The sequence below is a fragment of the Bacillus rossius genome, chromosome 8 (genome assembly GCF_032445375.1).
Source record: "Bacillus rossius redtenbacheri isolate Brsri chromosome 8, Brsri_v3, whole genome shotgun sequence".
NCBI classification, from domain to species: Eukaryota; Metazoa; Arthropoda; class Insecta; order Phasmatodea; family Bacillidae; genus Bacillus; species Bacillus rossius.
Window position 1 is genome coordinate 45,969,796 of NC_086336.1, and position 27,504 is coordinate 45,997,299.

General features: G+C 34.5%; 1 long non-coding RNA gene and 1 other non-coding gene across 2 annotated transcripts; both read left to right on the forward strand.

The window, feature by feature from the left end:
* The first annotated feature begins 223 nt into the window (after positions 1-223).
* On the forward strand, positions 224-26,954 carry LOC134534849 (uncharacterized). The gene is made up of 6 exons (XR_010075546.1): positions 224-341; positions 4,639-6,831; positions 8,293-8,328; positions 10,543-10,590; positions 15,221-15,268; positions 26,833-26,954. It is a non-coding gene; the product is annotated as an uncharacterized LOC134534849 (long non-coding RNA).
* Positions 16,932-16,995, forward strand: LOC134535592 (small nucleolar RNA SNORD31). Its single transcript, XR_010075657.1, has one exon. It is a non-coding gene; the product is annotated as a small nucleolar RNA SNORD31 (small nucleolar RNA).
* Positions 26,955-27,504: the final 550 nt, after the last annotated feature.

Sequence of the window (27,504 nt, forward strand, 5' to 3'; positions counted from 1 at the left end):
ACTGAAAACTCGTACTGAGTACAGTTTCATGGTACAGGTTGAATTGTGTAGTTTGGTGATATTAATGAAATAGTTTTTTATTTATTTTAAGTATATTTGTAATTAATAAATGAAACCTGTTTGTAGGCACAATATACTAAAGCTTTGTATATGAGCAGTTGATTGTGCACTCTATCTGTATAGTCACGTTGTGTTCTTTGACCTTATGACGATGCGATCAAATCTCTTTCATTTCCTTTTGGCAAGTCTCGGAGCGTGGTTGTAATGGCGGTAGTTTGGTGCTGCTAGATTGAACTTTATCTGATTTCAACAGCAACATCTTTGGGCGGTGCTGTAATACAGTAAGTACACTGGTTTTGACTTTAATATGTAATTAATGTTGTTAACTGCGTTTTTGCAAATCTGTTACGTGAAAAGTTTTGGTTGATGAAAATTAGAATGCTGACACGTGTGTAGTAACATTTACCGGCAGCCGCCTGAGAGCATGCTAACTTTGGCTTGGTTTGCGTTTAATATAAGCCGAGTTAAGATATTCCCCGAGTGAATGTGGTTTATATTGAATTGTAACGTTCGATTTTATGACTTTTCCTTGGAATTAAATTAGCCGCGACTTTCTTGTTTTTGCCGCCCTACTATTTACTAACTGATCTTGTGGTTCTCTAGAGGTTCTTAGTTAGGTTTTGGAATTTTATATATATTTATATTCTGATGAAAAACTCACGACCTTAGATTTCTGAGAATATTAAAGTTATGATTTGTAGAGGATGCGAAATGGTGTGAATAGTACGTTGTGTTTCCAAGCGGGATTAATTTCGGTACTCTGTTCTGTTAATTATGCATTAAATACGACGTAAATTTTAGTCGCACGTCAATGGAATAAAACAAATTGTTTTTTGGTATTGTAGATTGTGTTGGTATATAAAAACATGCTTGCAGAGCATTGTGATTAGTTTTTACTAGTGAAGATTATAGTATGTCTTGTTGAGCAAATAGTGTTAGTGAATCTTTGATTTATATAGCAAAACTAAGTTTTGAAAACTTGGCAAAAAAAAAACCTTTTTCTTAGTTTTCAATTAATGTGTGTCCAGGAACATTTCCTTGGCAGAAAATTTGTCACTTATTAATATGGTATTAATAAAGTTGGCTCCAGAGCAAAATATATTTATTACTGGACATGCATAAATCTCCAGTTATGTTTATTTGTAGCTAGAGAGAAATAGAATTCAACTTCATTTATCATAGTGTTAGTGCCTTAAAACATTTACTCCAGAGAAATACTGCAAAGCTGTGGAGATATTAGTGAATACTGTCTGGTCTGTAGTGAAGCTAATTGGCAGTGATGAAATGCAATTTGGATACTCGTTTATATGAGTCCCATGATTTCATACTTGCCCTCCCTGAGCCAATAGCTTTGTATACTGAACCTGCTTCCGCCATTTTGATGGTTGTACTGTTTTTTGAAAAAGCTAAAACTGAATAATTTTTTTATTCATTGTCTTCTGGTGCTATTGTTGTGTAACAGATTCAACCCCCATATTATATTATAAAAGGTTAGGTCTGTTTTCACTGGAATGCCAACTTTTCAAAGACAAAAGATTCTAATTTAGGAAATTCTTATTTGTATACTACTTTCATCTAAAAGCACAATTTACACATTTGGTCTTTGTTTGGGGTAAATTTTAAATTTTGCTTTAGTTTGTAACCACAATTTTAATTGGTAGTTGTTTACATAGATATATATTTAGAGTACTCTCCATTTTTTAGTGCATGCTCTAGTAAAAATTACCCAATATAACAGGGTTCGTGCAGCCATTGAAAATGTGGGAAGATTTAAAGGTTTTAAAAAAATAATTTTAATACCGCTGAGCTGAACTTAGCTCTATCTGGCCGCCCGGGACAGAGAGCTTGGGACAACAGCCTAAGTCATTCCATGCAAATACTGCAATTTCCAACCAAGTTTTAATATATATATAATATATTTTAATATATACAGTAGAACCCCGATTTTGCGAACACGGATTTAACGAAAACAGCGATTTAACGTAAAGGTTTTCAGGAACCAACAAAAATCACCAATTTATTAAAATAATAATATAGATTTCCAAAAAATTCAAGTAAATAGTAATGGAATCTTATTAAAAAATACACTCTGTGGTGTCAGTAATAGAATGGAGGTACTATATATTAATATGTGCCTTTGCATCATCTGTCCAAATACGAAAAAATTAAAAAAAAATTGTTCAAATTGCTTAAAAGCTGCGGGCGTGCCATTGCGCGCGCCTGGATAGATAGACTGTCCGCGACACATGACGTCATGAAGGGTTTCTTTGTCCACATCCCCCTCCCCCTTCAATGACTGGCTTGACTCACCACGTTATCTTCCAAACACGCCCGCATAGTAACAGTGCTAGCCAATAATCACACGTTTCCAAATATTCCCTTTCCCATCCTCCAGGTTTTTTCAACTTGTGACCACGTCACACCAATACGCCATTATCATTATTCTCTAGATGTGTAAAAGTAACGAAAAAAAGCGTACCCGTATGTATTCGTTACTATAACAATTAGTACTCGTTACTATCGAATCGTTACGTTACTCGTTACTTCTGAAACCGCATTAAAAAGCTATGTTATGTTGCAGCAACGAATCGAGTCGTATTGCGTACGCGTACATTATGACGTCGCGTAAATAATAATAAATAGAATATAAACAATTAACAATATTTGATAATTAACAGTTTTTGTTAACCAAGAAACAATTAAATCTCATTAATGCGGCTTTTTTATATTATCTCTTTTAAGATAATAACAAAAAAACGTGAAAATACGCGATAATAAAAAACAAAAACATACATATTTCTAATTTGTAAACAATACTTTCTTACGTTGTTTCTGTTCCAATCTCAAACTTTGTCTACACACACAAAACCTTTAATAAACAGTAAAAAACTTTGACGACGAATTTCCAAATTATACTTTACTTAATAAACAAACATCGTTCTTTGTAACGCAAATTCATCGAATATGCGCGCGCATGCGTAAAACATACGAAAAATGCGAGTAACGAGATGCAGCCGTGTGTAACGCTTCGTTACTCGTTACTAGATGGCTTACCCGTTACTCAGTACCGAATACATACGGTTTGCTACAGCTCTATTATTCTTAGTAAGAGCTTTGTGCGCGGTGTTTAGTTTTTGGAATACGTTTTTTATAAGTGCTGCGCAGCTCAGCGAACAAAGAGTCAGCCGGCGGCTACGCCGCGCCGTAATAGCAGCTGACCGAGTACAATGACCTTTCTCCGCGTACCGCGCGCTATGGACGGTAAATTTCCATCAATTTGCGGCCTTTTTTTTTAAATTTTTTACTGTGACGCAATGTGTATGTAGCTTGTTTTTGTTATAAACGCTGCAGGTTGCGACTGTATTTTAATAAACTTTAACGTATTTCTTACACTTTACATATTTTTAAACTTTTTTTTATGCCTCATTTTTCACGGTTTCTAAAAATCTGTATGTACGACCGAGGTGTACGTACGAACCGGGGGCCGTACGAGCGAGATCAAAAACTTTGAAGATGGAATGTTGACGAAGTCTGAGATAGCACGGCAGCACAAGATATCAGCGTCGACCCTGTCTACGATATGGAAACGTAGGTACGCGATTATGAGTGCGGGGGTCATTGAAAATCGGTAAATCGGATTTAACGAAACATCGATTTAGAGTAAACATTTTCGGTAACCGTAGCACTTCGTTAAATCGGGGTTCTACTGTAGTCATAACGTTAGAGCAGTTACAAGGTGACCTACATACATGTTAAGTATAAATAAAAATTAAATTTACTTTGTGAACCATCATACAGATTGTCCCAGGGCCTCTCAAAGCCCCCAAAGTGTTGTTTTAATTGTGTATTTCACAAATGATTATTTTTATTTTTTTTGGAGCCTTTGGCCAATGGTAACGATGAGCTGATACATAAGAACTTTCCTAAAGTTATGGACTTTCGATTAAAAATTTAACATGATGGTGTATCTACATCAATACAGCACTTAACTATAAAACTTTTGCATGCAACTAAAATCTCACAATTTTGCACTCTTGACTCTACAAAGCCACATAAATTGTTGGTGGTACTGAAATGTAACATTTGGTATGTCTTATGCAGAAGCTACTAATATAGGAAATTATTTTACTTTTTGGATTGGCATTTGTAGTGCTTGGTGGAAATGGTAACTGCTGTGTTTTTGTGCAGGGAAAAAAATTGTCAGATATGCATGCTATTTAGTTAGTGTTTTTGGTAATGTATATTATGAAACTGGATCACATAACATGGGGTTTAGCCAGGTGGGACAGAAAATTCAAGGAATTGGACTGGATGTAGAGATTGCTGAAGAAAGTTTGAACCCTGTTTAGTTGCACAGTAAGCACTCTTACATTGTAATTTGCTGGAAAACATTTACTTATTTCTACTTGAAAGAGCAGTTTGCCATAATGTAGTTTACACTGTCCTGTGATGTCTACTTTACCGTATTCTTAAGTCCTGAAGAAAATGAATTTGTCTGAGGCAGTGACATGTACTGAATGTTATATACGTAATGCTTAGTTCTGAGCTTAGCAAATATGTGATCCTTTTTCTTTGCAGGCCTGAGCAGCTGGCTCCACAGGTGGAGGGAATATGGTGAATCTGTCATGCTACAGGCTGGTCAGCTTGATGTTCCGTGTGTGAAGGATAATGCATTGATGGGTGACAGGCAACGTGGATTTAGGAAGGGATGCTCATGTGGGCTTCAGATGGCTGAAATAGGTGACTAGAAAGCGATGGCTTCGGTTAAACAGGTGCAATATTTGTAATTTCCTATGAGGCTTTTGGCAAGACTGGAGAAGGTTTGGTGGTTAATTAGTCAATCCCGGGGGGGGGGGAGAACTGGTTTGTTGACTTCCTTAGGAAACTACCAAGTTGGTTAGAAGGGACAGGAGGCAGAGAAAAGTACCTGGAGGTGACCTGGGATAGAGGTGGGTTGCAGAGTATCAATCTGCTACTTTGTTACTGATACACTGCACACCTGTATCAAGTAGTGCAAACGAGTACACTATTCACGTAGTTCAGTATCAGTTTAGAATTTGCCTAGAACACCACAGCCAATGTGCGCAGAAGACTCACTTGGGCGGAGCTTGTGAACGGGGAGGGAGTGCACGACGAATAAGGGTTGAAGGAAAAGAATTTAGGGAAGGAAGCGCAGGGGAAGGCGTTGAAGGAAAGGTGCAGAGCGAAATTAAGTCATTTTGTTTATTGTCCCATGTCAAAGTACGCTCAGTGCACACTGCGTGCTTCTTGCGAAGACTGAAGACTAGCTAGTACGTTAATAGCAATACAAGACCAAGGACATTGGTTGTAGATCCATCATCCTTAGGTGATAGGTATGTGGATCTACTATCGAAGGGGCAAAGCTAAAACACTGTCTCGTTCAATAATAAAACTAATGAAATTTTAATATTAAAAGGTATATTAATAAAATATATAATATTTATATTTGTGCACCTAACTGCTATGAATATGCAAATAAATTCTCAATTGACCCTAGTAAACAGATGTAATCAACATATGGACTTTATTATTTCAAACAAATTAGTAATTAGTGTTTTCATACATTAAAAGATTATGGTTTTAACAAAAAATAAAAATTAAAAAACATAGGTACATTAGTGAGCATACTGACTATCAATAGAAATTTGAGTTACATCAGGCGGGTAGCAGTGCCAATGTCGATAAAAAAACACACTTTGCAAGTTCAGTAACTATTTAACAAATAAGTATTGCATTATTTTCTTAACTTACATGTTTGATGTTAGGGAACATCGGTCAGACACAATAAGTCAAGTTCAGTCACTATTTACAATATTTCTTATTGGCATTTAGAAAAACAAGTTTCTTGATTTTCTCGCTTACTGTTCGGGAACGTCGATCAGACACAATAATTCCAGTTTTTGAGAACAATCGTTCACAAGGAACAGAGGTAGCAACTGTAGCAAACTTCTCTAGGACTACTCTCTTGAAATGTGGGTAGTTGTAAGAGTGTCGATCATCACTCCTACTTCTGGACAGTGATAGTGATGTTAAAACTATCTTGATTCTGATCAGGTAACTGTACAGTTGGATGTTTACGTTTCAAATGTTTCTTCAGATTAGTCGATGATTTATAACTCAGTTTTTGTTTACACAGATTACACTTAGCAAACTCATTATTTTCCGTGAAAAAATTCCACACAAATTAAGTCTTTTTCCTGCACTTATCCATGCCTAAAGATACTAACTACAAAGCATGACAGCCCGCAACAATGAACGTGGTAGGTAATACACGGCCAGGACGAACTGCAGTGAATGTTGTACTGATTGATACTGGCTGTATTAGGCGGGCATACGAGTTGGAACAGATACCAAAAATTGCTGCAACAACCCACCTCTAACCTGGGATGTGGGAAACAGGTCCAGAGTGTGGTATAAAGGGGAGGACAATAGGGTTGCTTTGGGGGAGGTTCTAAGGGAGTGGGAAGAAGGGTGAAGGCAAAGGTGTACTCCGCGTGTTTCTAGAGGGGAAATGGGGTTAAGGACATTTGGGTGGTAGGTTATACAGGCTGAGTGGAGGTGAACATAGAGGGAAGCACTCATACCTGGTAAGGACAGGTTAGTGGTGGAATGGGCCTGAGGGGGAAAGTGTTGAGTTATTTGCCTAGGACTTGTAGGAAACTCCCTGGAGGGGGCAGTAATTATTACCATTGGACGAAAGCTGGATTGCAGATGTACGGTTGAATTCAAAAGTGAAGATAATTTTTCATGGTAAGTAATTCAGAGATTACTGTGTATGTTTTGTCTGACAAGTCATGTTTTTAATGTTGCCATGTGAAGTGCTGGTCGGTGGCTCACAAATCTAGAGTGTAGGTGAGAAGATTTTCATGGCTGTGCTATTTCCAGATATTTTTTTTTCCATATTATAATATTTTCGGAAAGTTGCAGCATAAGCCTTTGTAAGAGTTTGTGTGCTTTTTCATGCAAGACAGTCTCGTTCTCTGCATTACCTTAAGTGACTACGGGACTGGGTTTTTTTTTTTTTTTAGTATTGATAGTAAATTTCTGCTATCAATCACTTACGCTTGTGTTTGAAGAATTTTGGGCTGTTGGTTTTTATTTTTTTATTTAGAATGAAATCATTTGTGTAGAAATTTTGTTTCCAATTCACAAAATTAACCTAGAAATCATTGAACCATTAAAATTTCAGTGTCATTATTCAGCACCAAACTGCACACTGTAGTTTCAAGTGTTAAGTTTGAGATTGCCTTGCTGGGCCAGTCGGAAATGCAACACCTATCAATTTCTTTCCTGTAATTTTGGTAACTTGCCTTTTGCATATTAATAGATACGTTCTTGCTGATTACTGTCCTAATTATTTAAAGATATTTTTAATTTGGCCAGCCCAACTGTTTAGATTCCTACAATGTTACGGTTTGTTAAAGGTAAACTACTTAACTATCGCAGTGCCCTTTAGAGAATGATGGAAAATGTTACTAAAATAGGCATATTTAAAAATATTTCTCCAGCATTCATTTAAATTTGTTATACCAAGTAAAATCATATGCATGTGAAGTATGCTGCTAGTTTTCTTTTGATAGTTTAGTATGTGTATATTTGTTTTGATAGGTGTTTTTTAAGATTATAATGACATTTAATGGCATATGCTACCTACTTTTCCTTCAGGAAGAAAAAAAACCAACACTAAAGCATCTCTGTGGAATCGTCTGGAAAACCTGAAAATGTAGAGATATTTTGGTATTTAAAGTTTGTAGCACCCATGAATAGCCATTTTTGTAAATTTTTAACACCACTCTTGCATTTATTTTATAGCATGACTTGGAAATTTGTGTTCATAAATTATTCATAGCCTCAACTTTTATAGCCCTTAAATAATGGTGATTAAGAATAAAATGAATTTAATGCAAGACTTGGTGCGACAATGATGCTCACTTAAATATTTAATATAATAGTAAGATGTTCAAGAAGTCTGCTGTAACTTTCTTTAAACTGTATGTCGAACTCTGATAGAAAGGTTTCTTCACTTAATTAGGAAAGAAAGTTATCGTCAAACCTAAGTTTTCATTTTCCTTGTGATGATAAAACATTCTACCGCTTTCTTGAAAGCAATGATGAATAATGAGGCATTTGTCTGAGATTCAGTAACATATGTACTTGACATTGTACATAATGCTTTCTTCTGTGCTTTGCAAATATGTCTTTTCTTTTCAGGACTGAACAACTGACTCAAAACCACGTGGGCCCATGGTGAGTAGTTTATAGAAAATCTATAATTTTATATACCACTTTTTTAAAACACTTATGTAATTTGGCATAAATGACTTCCAAAATAATAAAATATGGAATGTTTTTTTGAAAAAAACCGACAGAAGAATAGCTTTAACTTGCTTGATGTGTCAATTATTGTATCCATGACAAATTGTTGATAGACCGATAGCTGCCGGGGGTAATAAATTAAGGGGGTAGAAATACGGAAGGCATTTGTAATTTCTGTACCATGCTCATTGAGTCCTAATTAGTGTAGTCATATGTACTGTAAAATTGTGTATGCGATAGTCTTTAAATTTTTAGGTTTTTAATATAAAGTTATGAGCTATTTTGGAAGGGGGGGAGCTGGCCACTTTTTAAGTTAATTAAATGTGGCACTCAGTACTTCCTCATGCCATTAGTAATAACACCTTGTTGGCAAGATGGACATGGGGTCTTGAGTGGAAATTTGGGTGTTTGCAGATACAGTATGTAATGCAAAATAGAATAGTGCTGAATTATTTTGAGATCCTGCAAAGCATACTAATGAGTTGTAAGGTTATACTGAAGGCTTTTTTCTAAGAATAATTAAAAATTACATATATTTCCATGCAAGTAGTTTACCAGTAATACAATTTTGATGAGTGCTAAAGTTAGGTTACATATTACAATTACTGTGATTGTGAGTTGCAGATAGGTTGGCTTCACTATAAAGTGTGGAAGTTTGGTTACGTTAGGTTACAGACTTTCCTAACACACTGGAATAGTCTTGATGGCTAAGGAAGGTACATTAAAATGCTGTCCATGTGTTTGAAATTTTAAGTTAGGAATTACCATTGTACAATGTAGATAACTTAACCTAACCAACCATCCTCACAGTTTTAATTTTTTATGTACATAACTTGCCAAAGTGGGTCTATTGTTTGTAAACTAATTTATAATTCATTGATGAGCTGGAGGTGTTACTGGAATGTCCTTGAATTTATAAATTGTGTATTTGTAGCCATCCTGTTTTTTAGTTTATAAGATTTCTCTAGATTTGTTTACATTCAAATTTTTTCTTTCTAAAATAAACCATAGAAACTTAAACGTTGGACCTAAGTTTGAACTGTCCCTGTGATGATAAACATTCTACCGCTTTCTTAAAAGCAATGATGAATAACGAGGCATTTGTCTGAGAGGCAGTAAAGACTGATACTTAGTGTACAATGATTTGTTCTGTGCTTAGTAATTGAAATATATATTTGTTTTTTTATTGGTCAACACTGTCCTTAGCAAATAAGTTTTGTTTTTAACATAAGTTTCAAAATTGGCATATTTAAGCACATTGAGGTGATTAGTTGTGATCATACTAATGTGATTGTAATTACACTATATGGTTCATTTATATGCAGTTAATTGTGACTGGAGATTTTTAGTTGAGGTAATAGTGTTAGTTCAGGTGACTTTTGAGGGGGGAGAGTTTTTTATAGTAAATAATGATTCAAAAATATCGAAAAACATAGAACCACATTCAATTTCAACTAATAAATTGTAGTAACTCTTTATAATTTATACAAGTTAACTTCTATGTCATATCTGATGAAAAATCTTAAATGGTAAGTGTTTAATATAATTTTTTACATACTATATACAAATGCTTTAATTTAGAAGAACTTATAATTGTTTTACAACAATAGTAACTTCAAAACTAAATAATGGAATTCAGAATAATCACACAACACTATTGTGTATTCAATACTTAGTTAAACATGAATGAAAAGGATTGAATTATACTAAGGAATACATTGTACAAACAATTTGGTAGTTAAAGAGTAATCACAAACAAATTTCTTAAGTGTCATTGATATCTTTGTAGTTCAATGATGGATCAAGATCAGGCTCTTCAGGCAGGCAAGCAATTTATTTGAGATGTTTCTATTCATTAGATATGTAGATGTTTTACATCTTAAGAATATTTTTGTCACGGCATCCTGCAGATATTTTCAGTGTCACTGTCATTCATATTCAAATAGTGCCACAAACATTTAAAAATTCTTCTGGAAACAGTGAGTCGTCCAGTCAGAAGGGGAGGGGGCTAAAGTGATGATTTTAAGACAAGCATATGGCTGAATACCATTGAAGAATTTTCAATCTGAAAACTATAGTAATGTTTAGTTTAATGTGATTTGTGTGATGTTGGCGGTTCATTGCTGATTGTGGTGCTATTTGCAGGTGGTGAGGGTATGCATCAGGTCGTAGATCGCTTCAGGGCTCAACTAGGTAAATACACTGATGCCTGTTTTGTGTTATTGCTAGCAACTGGACAGTTGCAATTAAATGTGAAATGATGATTTAAGACAAGCATATGGCTGAATATCATTGATGTAATTAAAATCTGAAAAATGTCAAACCTCATTATTTCAAACCTGAATAATTTTGGCACTTTGTAATGACAAAGCTATTATTAGGGGCAGGAAATTTTCGCGAAAAAATATGAATGCCTACTAGACTGCAACAAGGTATACCCACACCAGAGGTTTCTTCCTTGTGGTTGGAGGCCGTCTGCGAGAGAAGTAGTTGCCTTGTTTGCACGAGCCACTAAGGACGAGTTTGCTTACGCACTGAATTAGTGTGATTGGTTGTTGTAACAATTATTGACATGCACCTTAAAGTAACTCACCCAATCACGAAACACAGACGATGCTAGTGTTTTAACTTCCAGCTACTCTCGGGATCTTTTCGTGAAATCTTCATGGCCCTAGCTATTGTTAACCAAACTATTTGGCAATTATGACAAAAAATGTAACTTCTAATGCCTATCATTACAGCCATAAAGAAAATTTTATACACTGTTACTAATGTAAGCTGACTTAATTAAATGCATTCTACTTAGTAAAAACTGTAAAAAAATTAATTGCATCACCTACAGAAGAACCCATGATACAAACATAAATTTTAAAATACTTTCATACAAAGTTAACACATTACGTAATAACCACATTTTCTGTTCAAGCCTTCAGTTGGAAAAAATTTCTGTTCTAGTTTGCATCATTTTTTATACACATTTATCCCATAATAACATTTGTCAAGGGCAAGAAGTGTCAGTATCAACATCAATATTTGATGTTAACATACTTCTTACTGATAACTCCTGAAATTGTAATGATCAAGTAGGTCCCATTCTTCCCTGTTTTAATCCTTTTCTTGAGCCTGAACTTTGATGTAACTAATACCAGCTTTCCTGAAGCCATTTTTAAATAGAATGTCATAACTTCTAATGAAATTCTTTGTGCATTGTTTCTTGTGATAAAGGAAGTAATAATTATACTAATCAAGATCTTATTCAAATTATCTGAATAAGTTGTGAATTATACCTAGATAAATACTACTATTAAATTAATTAGTAAATTGTAGTCATAGGTGTAAAAAAGAGGAATTAAATAAATTGTTAGTTTGACAAGGTCCTATTGTGTGGCAAGTTGTGAATTATACCTAGATAAATACTACTATTAAATTAATTAGTAAATTGTAGTCATAGGTGTAAAAAAGAGGAATTAAATAAATTGTTAGTTTGACAAGGTCCTATTGTGTGGCAAATTCCTGACTGATGTAGATCCCATTTCTGTGGGATCCTATTTTCTAGCTCACATTTCAATGTGTGCATTGTCTCTGCTATTGTTAACTGTGTTTTGAAGAACTTTAAATATTGTGAATGGTTGATTAGGTAAGACTAGCTACATTAAGAAAGAATACTTGAGAACATTGTGGACTGTTGGTGGGGTTAGTATAGATATATTAAATACTTTTAATATTATTATATTAATATTAAATACTTTTAATGATTGCTTGGGAATTACTAATTTAAGAAGTAGCTATCCTGGCCTAATCAACCGTTCACATAAATTGATAGTATTTGTTACGTCGCTAATGTAGCCAAAAAAATTGTTAAATGAAATATTGTAAAAAAACTTTCTTGATTCAATGTTTGGATAAACAACCAACAAACCGAAAGTATAAACATTATCTCCCTGCAATGTGCCATCATATTAACTACTTTATTATAAAACAAGTTCTCTATAATAAACACACAGATATGGATAAACAATTAATGGCAGGCAGCAGCAATGCAAAGATATTGAAATTGTGGGCTAAAACCTGAGATTTATTTGGAACTAGTGGGAATTTATCAATGCTGTTTTCATGGTAAATTCAGGAACGTCTAGTGTTGGAAAATTGTATGGTTGTAATTTTGTTTTTATTTTGCGGATATGCTGCAATGTAAGATATTTGCTAAAACACCCAGTAAGATATGCAGATTTGCTTGACTTCAGTTTTTTTATATAACTTTTCTGGTTCCAAATGAGTGGAAGAAAGCAGGATATATGGCTTTTATTTGAATTTGCTGAGAACAAAAATAACTAATGTAATAAAAAACCTGGTTTAAACCTAAAACTCTTTTTTTAAGCTTATTTATTTTTCTAAGCATGCTTGTATCACTGATCAAATAAATGTGCAGGAAACTTGTTGGCTGGGAGGTACATCAATGTCACGTGCAAAAGCTTAAGTCTCTAAGAAGAGAGTGGCACACCGTCTAGCAGCAGTAATAAAAATTTCCTGTTTTTACTAGCCATTTGTCTTTCAAGTTTAATTAACCATTTTGGGAAAATTTAGATGGTACCGAAGCAACTTAGTTGATTTCATAGTCACATGGAAGACAGCTGATATTCTTAAAACAAATTTGGCTTTTGGAATTTTCCAACAAGGGGAGGAAATTTAGTTTTGCCACTTTGGTTACAGCACAGCGAAGCACTCTTATTAATTTCCCTCCATAGTGCTATTCAGCCAGTGTCTTGTTTGGTAACAAGTTGTTTAAAATCTCAGTCTTCAACACTCAAAATTCAGGTTACCTCATACCTATGTTAACACAATAAAATACCGAAGTTTGACTGCTAATTTAAATTATAGAGTAGCATCTTTTTTAGTTAATTTACTAACATCGCCACTCATGTATTTCAACCATTTTGCCCTGTATGTTACATACATCTTTGGAGAAATGTTTGTCTACTTGGTGGTGACAAAATTTTAAACTTAGTAGTGAAATTCTTTTTAACCATCAACTAATGTGTAACAGTGACTTCATGGATCAAAACAACTTAATTATTCATATTCACTGTATTTTGTATTAAAGATACTGAACAACATAGAAAAGCATACTTCCAATTTTTGGGACTGAAAGTACTTTGCATAAACACAGGGTGGCCACTCACCGGGATTTATCAGGGAAATCACGTTGATCGGGAAATGTCAGGGAATTTTTTGTGTCATGTATATTTCCACAGAGCTGCCAACCATTACGGATTTAACACAATGTTACGGAACATCGCTGGTTTATTACGGAAATGAGGCTTTGTGCTGCTGGGTAATGGGAAAAAATTCAGTTTCTGGTGTGCGTGTTTCGTGAACGCAGTTCGAATACATCACGTGGTTGCGCAGATAATGGAACTGATAAATGTGCGCATGTACTGTCGAAATAAGTAGATTAATTCTTGTGTTTTGTAATAGAAATGGTATGGTATTACGTCTGTTGTACGATACAACTAGTACATATTCTCGGTCTTTTCGTTTGTTAGCTACTTACAGCACAATATTTTTTGTACGGAACTTTGGCTAACCTGTCTTGTGTTATTTACTTTCTTGAAAGCCATTTTTTTCATCAGTGTTTTTGTCGTGTGTACAGACGTGAAACCTTTTTATGTTCGATAGTGTTGTGTTCTTCAGTGCCGGTTGTAGAAATGAAGCGTGTGACAGAACATTGTGTATCTGGGGCAAAAAAAAGAACGTTATTCTTCAGAACTTTCGACCAAACTATTTAAAAGAATGGCCATGCTTGTCATCTTCAAATGTTTTGGAACGCCACGCTTTTTGTAATGTATGCACGTGTGACTTTTCGATTGCGCATGGTGGAAGGGATGACTGAGGACGGCATATTGAATCAAAGAAACATGCAGAACATTTTAAAGCCGTGACGAGCAATAAATCTATATCGTCGTTTTTCGCTACATGTGAAGAAACTAAAGTAACAAACGCAGAGTTATTGTTTACAAGTTTTTTGGTAGAACACAATTTACCGATAGCAGTAGCCGATCATTCGGGTAATTTGTATAGAGCTATGTTTCTGGACTCAAAAATTGCACAGAAATACAGCTGTGCGAGAGCAAAAACATCTGCCTTAGTGGAGTATATGGCTGGTGAAACTAAATTGAAACTGTTGAATCTTTAGTAAGTGGACCATTTGCTTTAGCTACAGATGGGAGTACTGATTGTGATGCAGTGAAGATTTATCCATTAGTTTCATTTTTAAATCAAATACAAGGTAAAATTTGCACTTACTGTTATCCCTTGTTGAGAGTACTAAGACTAAGAATATTTCACAACTAGAAATGTTACACTTCAAAAATGAATTAAAGAACCGTTATCAAAAGTTGCGTGAAAAAATGATTGAGCGCTCACCACTGAGATACCCCATTACATAAAACAAAACAGACTGCAGGTCATTGAACGGGACGATATAATGTAAAGTGACATATTTAAAATGTATTTGTTATTAACGAACTTCCGTATGTATATAATGAAGAAAATACAGCAGGGTGCTAAAATATGAGTAATCTCTTTCTATAATATTATATTTTTTCATCGAAGGTATGTTTTTTTGTAATTGTAAATATCAGGGAAGTTTTGAACTTTAATCAGGGAAAAATCAGGGAATATTTTTGGTGACTGAGTGGCCATCATGAAACAGGAATGTCACATTAAGCATGTTCATGTTAATGAGGTTTGTCTGTAGTGCTTAGTTTAACGTGATTTGTGTGTGTTAGGGTCCACTGTTTATCATGGTGCTGTTTGTTTCCAGGTGATGAGGGTATGGGTCGGGTCATCAGTTGATTCTGGACTGGACCAGGTAAGCATGCTGATAGTCAACCCTTTGTGTTCTTGCAAGCATCTGGGCAGTTTCAATTTATTATCCAGTTCTTTTGCATTATATTTATTTGCATTACCAATTATTTAACTTGGAGTGTTCAACCATACTGTTTGGTATATTTTCTGTAGCAGTGTGACATTTACTTAACAGATTTTTTTTCATTTTGGGGGGAATATCTAACGTTCAATAAAATGGTGCCCAAGGAGAAATAAAAACTAACATTTAAAATTAGATTGGTTAATTATTTTTGCCGGATATTAATTGATGGTTATAGTGCTTTCATGTTTTCTGGGTTGGTACAGGTTTAGAAAACTGGGAAGTCACAAAATCTCATAGATTTTTGCTTGATAGCACAAAATATTTAAAAAAAAAATTTTAAGGCCCTCAAAAGTTTGGGTGAATTGTAAAAAAAAATTTCAGGGAAATCTGTTAGATTCTTTAATATGCTGCTTTTCTCTTGGTGTGTCTTTGATTGCACATGGTGTTGTACACCCCCCTTCTGTGTTTGACCCATCTCCCATCTGCAACAGATAAGGGCATATCTTTCTGCCGATAGCCAACCATCACATGCGCTTAGTCATGCTATACTTTTTGTTAGCTTCTGTTATGACTGGATTATTGCAATTCAGATCTCTTGGTTTTGAATAATGTTCGTTGAAGACTTTTTTGTTTTTCAGCAAAGGTTATCAGTGCCCACTTGTTTTTTTGAGACTTCCATTTGGTTTTGCTTTAGGCTATATTTTGTGAACGGTTGTTCACAGCCTGCATTTTTTATATAAATATTATACTGGCATCTGATTTGTGTAAAATTAAATTTGGATTCTGAAATTCAGACAAGACATTTAAGGTTAGTTTTAGTTTTCCATTGGCAGGAAAAATATTCAATTCTATTAATCACACTGCATTACATCACTTGAAGCCCTGGCTCGGCTCACCACACTGTCTGCTATTTAGAAGTATGTTTGCTTATACACTAGGGGGGTCATCACTCATCCACCCTTTTTTTTATATATATATATATATTCTTGGGAACCATCAAAAATCTGAATTTAAAGATTAAGTTACAAGGATAGCTTATCAAAAAAAATTATTACACAGCATATATTTTGTCTAGGGTTTAATGCTTTAAATTTCATCCCAATCAGTAGAAGTAAATAAATTTTTTAGTAGCTATAATTCTGCTGTAAATTCACAAACTTTAAAATTTTTGGATGGGCAAATTTAGCAGGGCCATGAAAAAAAATAACACTGATAACCATTCTCACCTTTCCTTCTGTATTCCAACATTCCAGCACATGATGCCAGAAACTGGAACTGTGTAGTGTGACAAACTTCCCCCTCCCCCCCCCCCCCCCCCCCCTCTCCTACAACTAATCGCCGGCAATTGTTTTCACGTCACATTCCTAGGTCTGTTATGGAGGTTCACCAGTAAGTGACTAGGCACGGAGTAGTTTTTGGCCGAAAACAGTCCTCGAAAACAAAATGGCATAAGTGATTCGGTTCGTAGGCACAGCTTAGTTTTTCAACTCACAAGCAAGTTATTCCCAAGGGCTTAAAAAAAATTATTTGGTTTCTCGCTATTGTATTTTTTCTGTTTTGGGAGAGAATTACACATGTTGGTCAGGCATTGCGTGGCCACAGTGGAGGCAGTGATGAGGGTATACCGCCCCAGTCTGAACTCTGATGATTGGTCTCTCTGAGCCTTGTGCAGTAAAGCCTCTAATATCACCCTGAAAGGACTATAATTGTCACATCTCAGTGAAGTTTTAAGGATATGTTCAGAAAGTTTATAATAGAAATATATTTCACTTAATTTCTGATGCACAATATTGCTTTTTTATGTTAAAAATATTAATATTGATGACTTAAAATATAAATATTGTAATCTATCAAAACTTTTGCAGTCAAGTTGCACATCTTATAACAAAGGCTTTGTTAAATGCCCAATATGATTTGCAGCAGCATGTGTTCGTCCTAAAATACGTTGTGAGATTTCTCTTGAAACTGCATATTCTGGAAGCTGATGCCAGTCTGTAACTTCATACCACACCAGCACTATACTTGCCAAATTTAGTGTTTAAACATTTCTTAGATTTTTAAAACCTTAATTTGCTGCGTGAGTTACCCTCTTGTCGCACCTATATTTTAGGGCATTGAAATTTGGAAATGGAACTACGGAGTTGTCTGTTGTGTAAATTTTCTTTTAAAGACGTTTTTAAATGTTATAACCTTTATCTGTTTGTCGCCATGGTATACCTCTTATAAAGGTGTAGCCAGCGCTGGTTGGAACCATTCGTGTTTGGTTATGTTGCTTCCCGTATAGTGTGTGCACACGTAGTCGAATATCGATATCTCCCCGATTTCATGCAAAGCGCGCTCTCTATCGTGTGCCAAGTTAACTACATTTTGATGGCCTGCACTCTTTCGTGATGTGTACGACGACGATAGTTAAGCGTTCGTTCGGGCTCGCATTCGGATCGCAGATGGGTCATTACTCATTATCAAAAAAACTTAAATTTCATAGCATAAGAATATTTCTGAAAAATTTCTTTTAAACCTTTTCATAAATAGTTGTAGAAGAGATATTACATTTAGTAATTGATTTATAATATTGGTCAAGATCATATAGTTCTGTATTTATTTATTTTTTTTAACATTTGATAAAATTCCTTGTCCACGGACATGACAACATGCTACACGGACATGACAGCATAATACAGAAATGACAAAAGGATATGATTGAATTAAATGCCTATTTAAAGGAATTTGTACACAGCTATCTGTTTGTGATTTAAAGTACATTACCACTGTGTGAAGTGTCACTTGATTTCGAGAGCCACCAAAGTGAACCGGCTGAACTTCTGTAGAATATTTACAGTTGTAATTTTCTGAAAAGTCTACATGCAAGAGGACTTCATCAGCAGACAAAGAATTCTTTGTCACTTGTGATTCTGTGCTGGTGGTTTGTTAGCTGTATGCTGCCTAAACTTGTCGAGCAGATTCTCAAAATCTGACACCATTTTCCTCTTAGTACTGATAACCTCTTTTACAGTTTTCTGGCACTGGCAAATTTTAGCTTTTGTGACAACTTCTACTTTTTTGGTGACCCACTGATAATGTTACTTCATCATCAAATGTATTCCACTGTACATTATAGTCTGCAGGTAGAACATGTTTTTTCCAAACATTTTTCCTCCAGTTTTTCTTCACATGTAATCCTTGCAAGAATTTAATTGGATGATTTTTCTGCAATCATCCGAAGAGTATTAAATTTTTTTACCATGAGTTCAAAGTTTGCACAGGCAAGTTTGTCTGCTCGTGCAATCTGGCGCTATAATCCAGAATGGACGTGAGCGACAAAACGTAGTGTAACTTGCATGTTTCCATTCTGGGTTGCTTGCTTTATACTTTTTATGGAGATTTTTTAATGAATCGCAGAGCAGCCGCTTTTGCTTCTTCTGTTTTTGTCTTGTAATTGTCTCTTTCCACTGCACATCATGCTGTTTTTATCTCTTTCCAAGAAACTGGCAACATCATTTTCTGCTTGCTTAATTTTATTTGCCTTGTGTATTGCTAGTGTATTTTTCACTATCCTTTGAGAGGTCAGTGGACCAATACAGTGAAGGAATCTGTATTTCTTGATTATTTTTCCTGTAATCATTCTTACTAACATGTTTTTCTTGGCTACCAAGTGTATTTGTTTAAAAAAAATTCTTAGTTGTTTACTTAACACAGCAAAACTCAATGGTTCTTCTAACTTTCGGACTCACTCTGTCCTTTAAGTAATTTCCGTACTTCTTTCTTCGGTGTATCTTCCTTTCTAGTGTCTGTAATACTTTTTTTTATACTTGCTTTTTTCTTCAATTCTTCATTTTCTTTTTAAGTTTTGTCATTTGTTCTTTGAGTATTTTCATATTGTTTCTCATCCTTATTTTTCCAGCTTGTACCCTTGAAGAGGAAGGTACAAGCTCTGGTGTATGTGGTTTTTGTGGGATGTGAGGTATACGTACTGTAATCAACTCTAGTTCCATTATTTTTCTCTACATTTTTTGGCCCTTTCACGTCATTCCTTCCGCATCTTTCTTTTCTCCCTATCATTCATGTCTGTAATTTTTTTCTTGTAGCTCTTTTCCTTTCAGCATCTTTTTCCTTTAAATCTCAAAGCTTTTCTGGGTCATTCTTTAACTTTTCTCTAGCATGTCGCATGCTTAGTTTCTTTGTCTCTTCGTTTATCTAGTTGCTTGTTTGATAGTTTCTTTTTTACAATTTTTCACAATTCACTGAAAATAAGAAAACTGTTTTTAAAGTTGCAGCAATAATGAATAATGCCTTATCAAACAAGGGTGAAACAATGCACTGAGTGACTTAGGCTTCTATTGTTTTTGTTTAAAAAATACAGTAAACTCCCGCCAGTCTGTGGTTCGAGAATCTGAAATACTCAAAAATCAGGGTATTTCCGAAGTTGCTTGATTGTTATTGTCTTGATGTGTTGCAAGTTGTATTCACGCTTAGCGCTTTCAATCAGTGGCTCAATGTTATAAATCAGTTTTATAACACTTTACGTCAGTTGGAAAATATAACTTAACCAGACTATTTAGTGTGTCACTGAGCTTATGATATCGAAAAATAGGTTATGTAAGCTAAATATGCTAGAAACTACAAAGCAAATAATATAATCATGTGTGGACATGCAATGTCCACGGACAGGATGAATTTGTCAATATTTTGCAGTACAGAGAAGATATTTGAGGTTAAGAATACAATGTGTACAATAGAAACCTTTTCATGAGTAACATCAATCATAAACAAATGTAGAATATACCATATTGTAACAAGACATAACATACGTTTGTTCCTGTGCACAAGATGGCTGCTCTTGTGTACTACATTCAATAACTGTTGAACAATGGCGCATTCTAGTGGCTTTTTTAAAAAGTTTCATTCATGTCCACGGACAGGACTCTAAACCTTGTGACGCATATTAAATAAGTCATACAATAAATAATAACACCGGCACACAAAATAATTAAGTAGAATGTGCATTTGACCGGACCTACCTACGGGTACGTATTTTGGTCCGCTGGATCCGAATTCGAGGTCAGTTTGACCCCTACACCCTCGAAATTTCGAGAAAACTTCAAAAAACCGTAAAAATGATGAAAATGGGCAGTTTTAATGATAAAAAAATGTTTTGGAACTAAACTAAGCGTGATTTTCATGTATTTCGATCCGCTGAATATGAATCGAAAGTTTATTGAGTCCACGAGCCATTTTAAATGTGAAAAAATATAGGTTTCATGCTATAAAACTTCTTCTGGTCCAATTCAGATAAAAAATTTTATCTTTTGATGTCTTCAATTCGCATCTTAATTTTTTTAGTCTATTCAGCCTTTATAGCTGGAAAAAATTGTAAAAATTACCATTCATAACAGAAAAAAATTGATTGAACGTGATTTAATACCTAAAGTAAATACTCTATAATGTATATATATCAAATAACTTGAAATCTGTGAAAAACACAAGACATAAAAAGAAAGATAGAAAGAAATGATTTTTTTCGGAATTTTGGAGGATTTGTGTGATTTTTTTACATTTAAAACGGCTCGTGGTCTCAAAGTTTAGATTCATATTCAGCGGATTGAAATACATGAAAATCACGCTTACTGTAGTTCCAAAACATTTTTTTATCATTAAAACTGCCGATTTTCATCATTTTTGCGGTTTTTCAAAGTTTTCTCGAAATTTCGAGGGTGTAGGGGTCTAACTGACCTCGAATTCGGATTCAGCTGACCAAAATACGTACCTGTAGGTAGGTCCGGTCAAATGCACATTCTACTTAATTTATTTTGTGTGCCGGTGTAATTTGATAAAGACAAATGTAATCCTTTATGTGTATTCTAAATATTTTTATATTTCTACACTATTGGTATCAATTGCCATTAAATGCTGAAACATGACATTACATAAAGACAAAATGGTAAAACTGCAGGTTGTGACATTTACTATGTAATTTTTAAAAATATTCATTAATTTTTTTTACACTATGATAATCTTACATTATGTTCTATAAGTTTTAATATTAGTTTAATACTAGGGGTGAGCCGATCACCACATTTGCCGATCATGCCGATGCCAGAAATGTACCGATCATGCCGATTTTTTTGACCGATTAGTGCTTTTTTAAGTTGGTTGTAAAATATGCTCCGAATTACTTAAGTTAAATAATTTTACTTGAAACTACTCATTACTGAATACCCTAAACAAATAGGTTACATATATTTATATGAGAAACTTTTGATTTAGACACTGATTTCTAGTTGTTCCCATAAACTAATCTGGAAATCTATTAACCCCTTTAACAAAGTCTATAACACACTGTTGACCAACTAAAAAATCGTCACACAATTCGAAAATGAATGTGCTCCAAATTACTTAAGTTAAATAATTTTACTTGAAACTACTCATTACTGAATACCCTAAACAAATAGGTTACATATATTTATATGACAAACTTTTGATTTAGACACTGATTATTAGTTGTTCCCATAAACTAATCTGAAAATCTATTAATCCCTTTAACAAAATTTATAACACACTGTTAACCAACTAATCATCGTCACACCATTCGAAAATGAATGTTTGTTTACATTTTTCCGCTTTTTGGCGCGATTTAAAATGCTTTCTGCTTGATATTAAGACGCTGTTCCAACTATACGCCAGCGCCCCCCGACTGACGTGGTATGGCCACTCACGTAAGGCTGTTCCAAACACCGCCACTGTTCGCCCAATCATCTGCGTGCTTTTGTATTTATCAGGTGTCGCTGTTCCAAGGTGACGTCAATGCCCCGAGCTGTGTACGTAGGCCTTAAAACTTCGCCTGTTTGTCTTATCTATCCAAACATTATGCCGGAAAGGAAAATAAACGCTGTAGTTGTACGTATTTTTACAGTATATTTTTGAGTTTAACATTATAACGTGAGCGTGTGTAAGCTTTTGTTTGCTTTAGTGCATTTATGACTAATGTTCAGTGGCGGCCATGTTGCGGTGTTTGTTTATCAGTGACGAGACAGTATTTTACCCAGTTTTTAAATTTCGCTAAAAAACACTGCGATTTTGCGTTTTAATACTAAATTTCGTGTAAAAACGCTGTGTTATGGCGATTTCGCGTTTATCGTCGTTTGATCGCGAAAAGAACAGACCCCTATGCATGACTTATTAAACAATTTGGTGTGCTTTTGTTTACTATTTTTTAACAAACGTACTTTTCATGAATATGTTTGTTTTTTAAGAATAACTTTACTTAATTTTTTTTTCTGCAGAACAGATTAAAACACGTAAGTAACGTAAGTGTTACTTTAAAACGTCAAGCAACAGTTCTGAAGCAAAAAATATGTCGGCGCTTTTGTGTTATGTAGAGATTTTTTTGTCTTCAGAAAGCGGTAATCGGCAAAAAGGATCGGCATGCATGAAGCCGATCATGCAAATGACCAAAAGCTGCCGATCTTAATAATCGGCAATCGGCATCTTTTCTAACAAAAATAATTTAATTTACATAAAATAATGTCTCACCCCTATTTTCAAAATTTGATTTGATTTTAGTTTAAATGTGTGACGATTATGTGATTAAACACGGATTGTACAAAAAAAATTGTCTGTATTCCAATATCTTATAATTGATGGATTGTTTTTCTTTGTATATTTTATATTCATTAATATAACTGTTAAATCATTATTGTGTACAAATATAGAGTGGTGTTGTATATATCATATTGAGCTGTCAGAAAAACTATTTTTTTTTTTTTTAAGAATATTCAAACAAAATAAGATTAATACATTCTCATGCATTGTTTGCCATATAATTAACTATAGGGCAGTAAAGCCTGAAAATAAAAAATTTTGTTTAATTGCAGCAGTATTTTAAAGGTTAGGTTTATGAAATAATATGCAGGACTATAGGCACGTGTTCCATGCAAAGATGTCTTTGCTTTTTAGTTAGTTTTTACAATTACTTTTCCTTTTGGTTATCATTTAGTGCATTTATGTATGTATATTTCATTGGGTTTGTTCAGTTTTGTTCATCGGTAAATATTGCTTTGGTTGTGATTTGGTCAGAGAATAGGCAGTGATGAATGTGTCTACCGCTCCAGTCAACCTGATAACAGTGATGATGGTAACACTGAGCCTCTTAAATGTTCATATTTTTTCAATTCTTTATTTGTCCATAATATTTGTTACGGCTTGAATTTCTTTTGCAGTACATGTGCTACGATGTATGATTTGGCAGATAAATTGGTTTCTCTGAAATGGGTAGGTGTTTATACAATAATATAAGTAATTCTTGTCGGTACTACTGTGGTGATTTATTTTAGCTGGGTTTCCATTTTAGTATTTTAGTGCATAGTATAAAAGCAGTGACTTCACTTTTAACCCATTCGCTCACTTTATTTTTCACTACAATTGCTGCCCTTTTACACCAATTAATTTAGTCCAAAATCACAAAAATTATCATGAGAAGAATTACTGGTTAAAAATAGTTTCGATTACAACATATTAAAATTTATTTTAAGAACCACGTATTACAGAACTGTGCATTGATTAAATAAACGTATCAAACCATAATTAAGATATCTTTAGGCATGTTTTTTCTGTTATGCCTAACAGTGCCAACAGCATTAGTTCCATGATTATTTAACTCTTCAAAAAGTTTTGGCGAACTGTACCAGTTATCGACAAACAGTGTGTGACCAACCCCTTGATATGGTTCCATTAGCTTCATTACAATAGCTTCACTGGCTAGTGTAGCTTGTTTGCCTTCTGTTTTCCCTGTGTAAATAGAAAAGGAAAAACAGTAACCAGTTTTTGAGTCACAAAGTTTGTATATTTTTATTCCAAACCTAGCTCACTTTGAAGGGTTATATTGTACAAAGCACAAACGGCCTCGAAACTTCATCAGGGACTCGTCCAATGAAAGGTTTTCCCCTGGACAATTTAGCTCAGGAAATTTTTTCCTGAAATCTAGCACTGGTGCTATTTTACACAAACGATCATGTTTGTTCAGAGCATTGTTGTTTTGGAAATGAAGATACCTGGAGATGTCCAGAAATCTCTTCAAAGACATAACTTCACGAATGCCTGGTGTACGAGTCATACCTTTACCACTCCAATATGAACGAATGCTGGGTTTTTTTGCTTGTGCCATCATAACACACAAAGTGAAGTATGCTTGTATTTTGTCACAAGTGGTGGGAAACCAATTAGAATTTGGTTTTACTGCAATGCACTCTGTGGCATAGTCATTGGTTTCAGTGCAGATTGACTGCCACAAATCATGATCAAACACTAACCGAAAACAGTCTAATTTTGTAGGGTTTGGTGGAAAATGGTGGGTGAGTAAGGCCACTGGTTTTACACCAACATTACTGTGAAATGGTATTTTAGTTATAATTTTATTACCTTTTTCGTTGGACCATTCGTGAGAACCGATATGTGCAGATGTGTCAGATTTTGACAGATTGTCATCTTGGCCGCTCTCTTCTAATTCTGAAATGTTCACTGATGAAGAATAACTACTTTCACTGTCACTATCACTATTATCTGACATTTCCACAACATCAGAATCACTTTCATCCACCGCATTGCTAATGTCATCAAAAATCCGCTTACGTTTTGAACACATTGTCATGTGTCACCAAATGTCATCACAAAAACACGTGCGTGAGTAAAAACAAATATATTTGTTTGCAGCAAAGATTAGAATAAGACTTAACCACCAAAGCAAACAATAATACTTAGGAAAGAGAGTAAACGCGCATTCTAGTGAAAAATCGAGGAACTAAATTTGTAAAAAAAAGTTTTAAAATGCTATGGATTTTGGGCGTCTGTCAGACAGACTCGTGCACGAAGGTCATTTAGGAATGTGACGGCTGACAGACCGATTTGTGCACGAATGGGTTAAGGACTGCTCTGTGATGTGGTTTAGACCTTACCTTATTTTATGATTGTAAAATGTTGGTGAAGCTCCCAAAATTATAGTGCTTGTAACATGTCACCTTCCAAAAAAGCACCACCAGTGATATATTTTTGTTGGTGGTCGTCAAAGGAAGGAGATAAACGGTCAGTTCATGGTGAGACACAGGTGCATGATTGCTTGTTGCCCCAATCTGAACTGATACAAATGCAGAGCTGCCAACCTCAAATCACACCCATCAGTAATGGCAATTAGGTATATGAAAAAAGTACGCGTAAATCATGCACGATAAATTTTTCCTGGGGCATTATAACACACTCACAAGATAAAACAACGACAATAATATGCAAAAGAAAAAGAAAAATATGAATACAATGCAAATTAATACATAAAAAAATCTATTTGAACAATACAATCATCTGAATATGTAAGAAATATTAATAATTTTACTGGATATTTTGAATCTTCAATTCAATGTATTCAAAGTTAAACTTTAAAACAACTGTCTTTTTATTTGCTTCTTTTATCCTGGTTCGATAAGAAATGTCATGTAAACAAACAAGACAAACACAAGGACTTGTAAACAATAACTGCGTTCGTTACTTTCGTTTCTTCAGATGTAGCGAAAAAACGAAAATATAGATTTATTGCTAGTCACGGCTTTAAAATGTTCTGCATGTTTCTTTGATTCAATATGCCGTCTACAGTCATCCCTTTCACCATGTGCAATCGAAAAGTCACACGCGCATACATTACAAAACCGTGGCGTTCCAAACATTTGAAAACGACAATCATGGCCATTCTTTTGAATATTTAAGTGGAAAGTTCTGAAGTCTTGCGTGTTTTTTCCCACAGATGCACATTATTCTGTCACACGCTTCATTTCTACAACCGGCACTGAAGAACACAACACTATCGAAAAAAATAAAAAAATTTTCACGTCTGTAGACACGACAAAAACCGGACAAAAACACTATGATGAAAAAAATGGCTTTCAAGAAATAAATTAATACAACACAGGTTAGCCAAAGTACCGTACAAAAATTATCGTGATGTAAGTAGCCTTCAAACGATAAGTCCGAGGATATGTACTAGTTGTATCGTACAACGGACGTAATACCATCCCATTATTATTTGAAAACACGAGAATTAATTTACTTATTTCGACAGTACATCGTACATGCGCACACTTACTAGTTCCGTTATTTGAGCAACCAACTGAAGTATTCAAACAGCGTTCACGAAACACGCACAGCAGAAACGTAAATTTTTCCGTTACCATGCAGCACAAAGCCTCGTTTCCGTAATAAACTAGCGATGTTCCGTAATTCCGTAATTCGGGGTTAAAATCCGTAATAATTACGGAAAATCCGTAATGGTTGGCAGCTCTGCAAATGTTACTAAGGCCTTCTGTTACATTTATAAACTATTGTGATGTGTACTTACTTAAATTTTAATTATTTTTTTTCCCCCTTTTGTTGATCACTTTGTTACGTTGAAAATTGACATTTTGTTCTCTGCTAGTATATAATTTTAGTTATTTTAATCTTGCTAAATGCTTTGATTTTGTTTCCAGCTAGCTGTCCAGGTTGAGATGACACTCCTGACAATCATCTGTTCAAGACTAGATAGTGTTGCTGGTCGTCTTTAGAAAAAAATTTGTATGTTTTTTACTTTCAAATATATGTTTACTGAAAAGGGATTTTTATTTTTACTCTGCATTTATCCCTGTAAGTGAACTGCAGCTACCTGCACCACTTTGATTTAGTGTCATACATGCTGTGGCATAGCAGTTTATTAATCAGTTTTCTTAAGTGTTTTAGGTCATTTTAGGCCAATTGTTTTCAAAAACAGTTTTGTTAATTGAACTTGATGGACATGGGGTTTTAAGCGTATGTGTAGATGATATTTTGTGGAGCTGTGAAAAGTCTGTTTCAAATTTCATGTTAGTACCGTGTTTATCGCATAATCGTTGCACCGTTATTTTAGGAACATCAAATTTTGGAAAGAAAAATTTCTTGCATAAATGTTGCATGATGTTTGTAGGTCCCAAGTGCTTTGTGTAAGTAGTTTTCCAGTATAAATAATGTTAAAGTTAAAATCTAATCATGTGGATATTACCGCTTAATTATTTAACAGAAATAACTGATGTGATACTTATTAGTGCATAAGCTGAGCTCACATGTTTGTAGGCTTTGTTTTTTCTCAATTTTCTGGCCATTGTGCTTTTGTTTTGAGGGTACTACTA